Here is a 9,504-nt window from a genome sequence, read left to right as displayed (position 1 = left end):
TTATCTGGATGGGCATGCCCTTCGGGATATTTGAGAAGTTCGCTCCGATGATTTCCTGAGGTATATTTCCAGTACCATTGAGATGGTGCTGCTGTCTGCTGGTGGGGGATAGTCTTCCTTCTCAATGCCATTCCTTGAGCAAAAGTGGAAACGCTTCCCCCGAATTGCCCACAAATTGCTGGGTTTATGGTTCTGTGAAGCTGGCAGGTTTGAGACACTGATAGCTGATGGCTCTCGGCTTGGTCAGGCTCTGTCTAGCTCTTTCTATAGCCAGCAGGTCTTCTCTGACAAGAAGTGCTGTGGGTTCTGGAGGAAAGCTTTGTCTCCATGGCGGCTCCAAGCGCTGGTGCTGCTCCAAGCTGTCTTCTTGGGCTGGTTTCCTGCCTTTTTCCTCTCTGAATGAGATCTCTGTTATGCTGAAGCTCACTTAGAATCGATCTTTGGGAATAAAGTTTATCCTACGATGATAGAACTGAAATCTTGGCTAGAGCTCAAAAAGACTCACAATGAACCACCTCCTTCTTCCGCCAAATTCTGTTATTAGATTTTTGATCATGCCATTCTAACTGCAGTAAGGTGGAATCTCAGAATTGTTTTGATTTGCATTTCTTTTATGGCCAAATATGTTGAGCATATTTTCATGTGCCTATAGGCCATTCTTATTTCTTCTTCAGAGGAGTCTCTCTTTAATTCTTTGGCCCATCTTTTAATTGAATGGTTGTTGCTCTGGAGATCTGTTTAGGAGAGATTCAATTTTTTGAGCTATAGATATATTTTAGATATAAGGCCTTTGTCTGTTGTGTGGTTAGTTAAGAGCTTCTCCCACTCTATGGGATTTCTATTTAAATTGCTAGCTATGTCCTTTGCTATACAGAAACTGAAATTTAATGCAGTCCCACTTATCCAAACTGTCTTTGATTTGTTGTGTTTCTGGGTCCTTATTAAGAAAGTTTTGACCTGTGCCAAGAAGATCTAGTATATCTCCTATTCCTTCTTGTAAAGTTTTCACTGTATCTGCTTTTATCTCCAGGTGTTTGATACATTTGAATCCTTGTGCAGGGTGACATAGAAGGATCCAACTTTAGTTTTCTGCAGGTGTTTAACCAGTTCTGTCATCACCGCTTGTTGAAGAGGCTATCTATATGTTCAAGAAATTTTATTATTTTATCTTTCATTCAAATACATGATGTAAACTGTTTTTAATGACTATCTAAAATTGTGAAGGTCGTAATTTCCACTTTCTGTTGGACTGAATATCCAGTTGATTTAGAAACACAGATAGACTTTTTTTGTGAATGTTATTTTTTTCCATTTTGTCACTCTCTTAGTAACTACTCAATGAAAGCTGATCTTTTTCAAAATCATTATCTGGCTGGGAGTTTGGCCTAGCGGTCAAGTGCTTGCCTAGCATGCATGAAGACCTAGATTCAATTCCTCGGTACCATATACAAAAAAAATAAAAAAGCTGGAAGTGGTGCTCAGGCTCAAGTGGTAGAACTTTCGCCTTGAGAAAGTCCAAGGACAGTGCTCAAGCCCTGATTTCAAGCCCAGGACTGGCATAAAATACCACTATCTGACTTTAAAATGTATTTTGTAAGGAAGGAATGAGCAAATAAGGCTTGCTAATTCATTGTATTAATGCAGCATAACTTTTTTCACTTTGCTTTTGGAGAATTGCTATGCTGTCTATTTTACCATCTTTTAAAAATAAAAGTTTTGCAATGACTGTTGGTGGGAGTGCAAACTTGTTCAATCACTGTGAAAATAAGTATAGCAGTTCCTCAAAAGACTAAAAATAGAACTCCCCTATGAGCCAGCAATTCCACTACTTGGTATTCACCCAATCATCCAGAAACAAGGACATAATAAGTCCACTATTACTGAATCCACTAGACTTAGAAAAAATCATATTAAGTGAAATAAGCCAGACTCAAAGGAACATAGACTCAATGGTTTCCTTCATTTGTCATGATCAGTAGAAACCTTGAGCTCTCCTAGCAGAGATATACAATAGAACAAAACCTAGATAGATAAAGCCATATAGTATGATGCTAAATGAAAGGACCTCCAGGATATACAAACAAAAGGCATATAATGAGTGATTGTTGTCCTTAATGTACTATGTTATCTCATCTCTTTTGCTGTCCCTTGGCTATCTCATATTGTTGCAATATTTCACCTTGTTATCTGATATATTCTATATATGTGTATTTGGTTATTTGAAATCAGATAAGGAAGGGGGGAAACAAGATGAGGGGTGGTGGTGGGGGGAGGGAAATGGACACAAAGACATGAGAAAGGTTATCAAGTATGTGAAGTAATGCACCTTCTTTCTGGTGTATGTAATGTAACCTTTCTATTAATTACAATAAAAATATACGAAAAAAATTGCAATGATTAGTTACTTTACCTAAGAAGAAGTATTCTGACAAAACATGCATTTTAAATATTCTTGGCTATTAGGGGATTTGACTTTACTCACTTTGATAAATTATTGCCTGTCCTAGGCTTGTTCTCAGGGCCTGAGTACTGTCCTTGGGCTTTCTCAGGGCTAGAGCTCTACCACTTGCGCCACAGCACCACTTTTTGCTTTTTCTATATATTTGGCACTGAGGAATCAAACCCGGGTCTTCGTGCATGCTAGACAAGCACTCTGCCCCTAGGCAAAACTCGAAGCCCTCACTTTGTTATTTTTAAAACTGCTATTTTAAGCAGGGTGCTGATGACTCATGCTTGTAATCCTAACTACTCAGGAAGAGGAAACCTGAGAATTGAAGTTCAAAGCCAGCCCAGGAATGAAAATCCATGATATCCTTAACCACAGAAAACCATAAGTGGTGCCATGTGCTTTGGCTCAAGTCATAGAATGCTAGCTATGAGCTGAAGACCTCAGGGACAGCTCCCAGGCCCAGAGTTCAAGCTCCATGGCCCATCAAAACAAAACAAAACAAAACAAAGGACAAAACAAAAAATCATTGTTATTTTAAAGGTGATATACAGAGGGGTTGTAATTAGGTAAGTCATGTAAATAGTGCATTTTGTTTTGGACAACACCACCCCTTTCTCTGCACTCACAATCTTTCCAATTTTTCTTTCACCTTTTAGTCAAATTTGATCTGCCAACTTGGCTAACATATGGTACCCAGGCTATTTTATTTTTTATGTAGTGATGCTTGAACTCTGGGCTTAGGTGCTGTTCATGAACTTTTCAGCTCAAGGCTAGTGCTCTACCACTTGAGCCATAGTGCCATTTCCAATTTTTTGTAGTTAATTGGAAATAAAACTCTCATTGACTTTTGTGCCTGGACTGGCTTTGAAACATCATCCTTAAATCTCAGCCTCCTTAGTAGCCAGGACTACAGGTATGTGCCAAAGGTTCCTGGCTAGTGTGTGTGTGTGTGTGTGTATGTGTGTGTGTTTGCACGCATGTATGTGTTTAAACAAATAATATTGTGAATGATATTTTGAAGTGTTTTGTAGAGGTGATCATAATATTAAAAATTCTACCTCAATATTCGTATTATAGATTCTCACATCATATAGATTTATTAATTTTTAAACATATTAGTAAACCCATATAGGAATACATGAAAGTGCATAAATGCACACTAACCAAAATATTATATTTGAGTGGAAAATTCAAATGTTGCATTTTCTTAGAAAAACTCAGAGTAACAAACGTACACTGAGAAATTGGCACTTGAAATCTGTGTGGAGAGTTCCATGAAAGTAGAGTACACAAATGAAAAGAAGTGGAGAAAATAGTGCAAATATAATATTTAATGTGTCGTATGAAACTAAGAAAATTAAAGAGAGTTATAGGTATGGGAGAAATGGAAGAAAGTGATGAAAGGGGTAACAAGAATAATGATCCATTATATTTTTCTTTGTATTATTTAATGATAATAAAACATTTTAGTATAAAAATAATGCTGGAGTTTGCACACTGCCTGCTTGCCACAAACGTTTATGTGCATCAGTGTCCAGGGACCTGGTTTCCAGAGTGTGTTTTGAACTCAACTGCTTCCAATTTTGGTCATGTTTTGTTACTGTGATTAAATTGCTGAGAGAAGAATATTAAAAAAAATCCTATAGGTCTATTTTGAAGTCCACGATTGGCTGGCTCCATTGCTATGAGTTTAGATGAGGCAGAGAATCATGTTGGAAGAGTTTTTCAGAGGTAAGCTGCTCATTCTCTTGCAGGTAGGAAGCGAAGACTGAGAGGACAGCATCAGGGAAAAGATACAACATAGACACTCCCTTAAGGACCCAATTTCTCCAACTAGGTCATGCATCCGACATCAGCTGTGAACCAATCAATGGATTAATTTATACATGAAGTTAGTGCACCTGTGATCCAATCAACTGTCAGTAGCTCCTCCAGTTGGAGCTTAAGTCTTTAACACCCATGCATCCTTTGATGGGATATCTTATATAAAATCAAAATCTTCCACAATCCTGAGTCAGTTTCTACTCCTTTCAAATCAGCACTTTATATACACAAAAACATACTACATACATATCATCTAATTCTCTAATTTTAATTCTCTGCAAATCCAAATATCAAGGTGAGGTGTTAAATAGTGTTCATAATCTTAAAGAGAGAAGACAAAGCTCTGGTTGTAGACTCGATCAAAGGTAAAGGACATATTGTAGATACAGAAGGAATAAGTAGTAATTGCTGAATTTACTCTATCTTGTCTGAGTTTGTGTCTATTTTCCTAACACCTGACAACAGGCTCACAATTAACTTCTGAAGAAAGATTTTTTTCTACATATTAATGAGATTCTATCCATTCTTATGTTATAGTGTTGTTTAAACAGGTAATTACAGCTGCATAAAATGTTCAAGAATGAAAGAAAAGCCATATATGAATAGCAATCCAGTCAAAGTTGGTGGGGCTTCTTTTTTGTTTGCTTTTTTATTTTGTCCTGGGTCTTGAACTCTGGGGCTGGGAACTGTCCCTGAACTCTTCAGTTTAAGACTAGTGCTCTACCACTTGAGTCACAGTACCACTTCTGGGTTTTTGGTGCTTAATTGGAGATAGAAATCTCATGGACTTTTGTGCCGAGGCTGGCTTTGAACTGTGATCCTCAGATCTCAGTCTCTTGACTAGTTAGCTTTATAGGAGTGAGTCACCTGGCCAGTCAAAGTACTTTAAAGATTCATTTAGGAGTGATCTAGGTCTAGCAGCCCTCATTTGAAATCTTGTTATCAGAAAACTTTCATAATATTTTTAATATTTGGAAATATTTGTATTTGCACAATGTGATATCTTTCCAATAAGAACAAAATGTCATGGTTTCCTATATACATAATATGCATAACCTGAAGGTAGTTTATACAATACTTTTAGTGAACTTGCATTTTGACTAATAGTCATCACATGAAGCTAGATGTGGAATTTTAATCAGAAACTATTACAAAGACCTTTCTGTGAGGACAAGGATCACTACCACCCTTGCAGGACTTTTCACCATTAGAAACAGCATCATAACATTCACAGTATATCAGCAACGCATGGGTAACTGTTGGAGCATCTTGGCAGTCAATCACAATTGCCTGTGTGGTAGGACAATTCTAAGAGGCAAAACTTCTGCAAACACAAATCCAGTAGATACTTTCTTGATTTCACTGAATAAAATCTTATCCAATCAAAGGCAGGAAATCCAGATGAGAAAATGTATGTGTGATCTCAGACAATATAAATATTTATACATATGTCTGTGAAGAAGTAAGCAAAATTTATATACACATGTATATATATTCTCTTCCTAATCTCAAGTTATGTTACCTGCAGTAATGTTCCTAATCCAATTGTGTTATCCAAAATCATACATAGCATCTTTTAATTAACTATTCAATATTAGGAAATTTAAGACTATGTGGGGAATGTTTTTAACAAGGAAGAAATTGCCATCATATATTTTAACCCACTAGTAAAAGATGACAGATTAACAACCCTAAATAACCTCCTTGGCTTTGAGCTTTACTGACATGGAACCATGCTGAGAATCTGAAAACTGAAGTGGCAAAATAGGTCATCCAATTCTTTCATGGTATGGGACCACATTTCTGCTTTCAATAGCTTTTAAATTATATTATGCTGCTTGCTAATGATCCATATTTTTTATGTCTGTGTCATGGTCAACAAAAATTCATCTCTGACTTCCTGATTGATTCCTACAGCCACTCAGAGAAATAAAATTCTAATTAGTAACAGCTCAATAGCTCATTTGTGTAAGGTAAATTTTCAAGCAGGCTGAAATTTAAAAGATTCATGTCCCAAAGTAATAATAACAGATTAAAATATTTTTATTCATGCATATCATATACAAATCAAATTGTAATTATGCCTACATTTGATATTTTATATTCATATCTTCTTAGTATTCTATGTAATATTGTATTATATATTTTAAACCAATTTTTTATATATTTTTACTGCAATTCATAGAAAGGTTACATTAAAAATATGGAATGTTTCACGAATTTATGTGTCATCCTTACACAGGAGCCATGCTAATCTTCTCTGTATCATTCCAACTTTAGTATATGTGCTGCAGAAGTGAGCACTTAAACCTGTTTTTCTGTGGAGGATAAGTAGTTTTCCTAAGACTTTAGAAACAAACTAATCATAAAATCGTGGTAGAAAGAAAATGAAACGGTGAATATAGATCAAATTGCTTATTAATAAACAAGAATATATTACTTGTTCTAGATAACTTGAGAAGTAGTGTGTTATATTTACAATTGATCAGTCGCAAGAATGATTCACATAGTAATGTTTGAGGGAAATTTCAAGTAAATTAAAAATTTCTCTCATTCATAACAAATATAAAGGCAAGTAAGCAGAGAATGCATTTAAAAATTTTGAAAATTTGATGTACAGTGGGGTTACAGTTACACAAGTCAGGGAATGAGAATATTTCCTTTACAATAGGGTCACCCACTCCCTCATTCTCTCCCAATTTTTCTCTCCAAGGTCCCTTCCCTCCCACGTTGTATGGTTCATTTCCAACATAGTACCTAGTGAAGAACATCATTGCTTAATTGGTTCCCACTGTTTCTAATTCCCCTTCCCTTCCCCAAAACAGATAGACTTATATACAAGACAGAGGGTACAGAAATTAATACAGTGAAAAGAGGAAATAAACCAAAGAAAAAAAAGGAAAAGAAGGAAAAAATGAAAAACTGGAAAACAGTACAATAAAAATCCTTTTATTTCCATTTCTTGGAGTTCATTTTGATAAGCATCATTTTAAATGGTCATACGCAAATAACTACTCTGCTTTTTTTTGGTTACACTGTGGGACTGTTCATAGTGCTGTTTAATGATTTCTAAGAGTAATTATTTGACTTTTACTATTCAGTTGTACTTGTAGATTTATATGTACATTCTAATTATTAGAAATGAGGAAAATCAAGCAGCCTGTGCTTTTTAGGGGTCTGGCTAAACATGTCAAAAACAATTCTTAAGGAAACAATAATCCAACTTTTTAAAGTAGACTAACAACTTAGAGATTTCTCTAAAGAAGAAATAAGAATGGTCAATAGACACATGAAGAGATGTTCAACATATTTGGCCATAAAAGAAATGCACATCAAGATAATATCAAGATTCCACCTCATCCACCTCATGGCTTTCATAAGAACACTAACAATAACAGATGCCAGGGAAGATACAGCCACAAAAGAACTATATTATACTGTTGGTGGAAATGTAAGCTTTCAAACACTCTAGAAAGCAGTCTGGAGGTTCCTCAAAAGACTAAGCATAGAGCTTCCCTATGACCCAGAAATAACACTTCTCTAAATGACTACAAATCAGGCTGCACTAAAGCTACCAGTACATCCATGTTCATTACAGCATGGCTTACCATAGCTATGATATGAAATCAAACCACATGCCCCTCAATGGACAAATGGATCAAGGGAATGTAATGGAATTCTATACTTCCATCAAAAAGAATTATATTGCTCAATTCATAAGGAAATGAAAAGACTTGGAAAGTATTATTCTAAGCCAAGAATGGGTTTAACACCACATGTGATTTTGTATATGTATGATTATCACATAAAACCTAAAAAAAAAGTTAAAATGAGGAGCTATGTTTAAAACTGGAATAACATTTTAGGAAAATAAAATTAACACAATAAATAAATTTAGAAACACACAAATTCAGAATTCAGAGTGAGATACCAACATGAGATAAAATATATAATTTAATATTAAAGCCAATCAACACTACGGGCACTGGGAAGATAATCCATGATATACAAAAGAATATCACACAGGGTAAATGAAAAACATTAAGGTTAAATAGAATATTGAAAGAATAAGTATTTGGATTTTTGCATATTTCCATGAGTAAGTACTATATTTTTTGTCTAAAAATATAAGGCAAAAATGAATCTGAAATAAGTTTGTATAATTGATGAATTTCTATATCAAAAAACAACAAGCTTCCATGTAATATGATGAAAGATTTAAAATTCAAGGTAACTAAAATAGGTGAATCATATACTCAGAAATGTATATGAAATCAAATCAACAAAGCACTATATATACAAAGTCTGCTTAGGAATAAAATGTAAAATAAGATAGACTTCTATATACTAGCAGATAGTGTATTGTGAAAATCTTTTCAAGAAAATCTTTTAACTTAACCCTTCTGCAAACTGCAAACCCGTAGTATATGTCAGATTATGTAGCAGTTGGAACACAAGAGAGGTTATTTTCTATAAACTTACATACAATTTGCTAATGGCAATTGATAAGTATAATGAATATGGTGGCATAGGCATAGAGATTATGAGTACTAAGCAAACCAGGGAAGAAGACTCAAAAGAACAAAAAAAATGAAAGCATTAATGTGTATTGGATAGTCACAGAAGATTTTAAGGCATAAGGTTCAGCAGGAAAACACAGGAAAAGAGTGTTAATTCTTTACAATGCCAGCATATTCAAAAAAAAGAGGAGCAACTTCAATGTAGCAGGATGAATAGCAGCAAAAGAGGAGAAATTAGTGTAGCTGAAGTTTGTCAAGAAACTCTGACATGAAGTGCTGGATGAAATCACTGTACGACAGTTGTAGCTAAGCAAAAGCTTGTGAGATTTAACTGAAATTAAGTACTTTGAAATTTACTTCCGGTGAGATTAAAAATCCATCAAAATATTTTGTGTTAATCGAATTCTATGCTGCCATCAGAAAGTATGACATTGCCCCATTTGTAAGGAAATGGAAAGACATGGAAAAAATCATATTAAGTGAAGTAAGCCAGCCAGACCCAAAAGAACATAGGCTCAATTGTTTCTCTCATTTGTAATAATTACTACAAACCTTGGACTTTCCTAGCAGAGTATAAGAATAGCTCAAAACCTAGATAGGATGAGGCTAAATGAAAGAACCTCCAGGATATGGAAAGAAGAGCTATATATTGTTCTAATGTCCTTTGTTAATTCTCATTACTTTGGTTATTTCTTGGTTATTATCATATTG

The 9,504-nt window shown here is 34.9% G+C and overlaps 1 non-coding gene across 1 annotated transcript; it reads right to left on the bottom strand.

The window, feature by feature from the left end:
• Positions 1 to 6,470: 6,470 nt before the first annotated feature.
• Positions 6,471 to 6,577, bottom strand: LOC150055409 (U6 spliceosomal RNA). The gene has a single exon (XR_016537509.1). It is a non-coding gene; the product is annotated as a U6 spliceosomal RNA (small nuclear RNA).
• Between the last annotated feature and the right edge of the window lie 2,927 nt (positions 6,578 to 9,504).

The sequence above is a fragment of the Megascapheus bottae genome, chromosome 13, assembly GCF_031878675.1.
Source record: "Megascapheus bottae isolate mThoBot1 chromosome 13, mThoBot2.hap1, whole genome shotgun sequence".
In the NCBI taxonomy this organism is placed as follows: Eukaryota; Metazoa; Chordata; class Mammalia; order Rodentia; family Geomyidae; genus Megascapheus; species Megascapheus bottae.
Note: the sequence above shows the minus strand (reverse complement) of the source record. Positions and strands in the feature narration are given on the sequence as shown.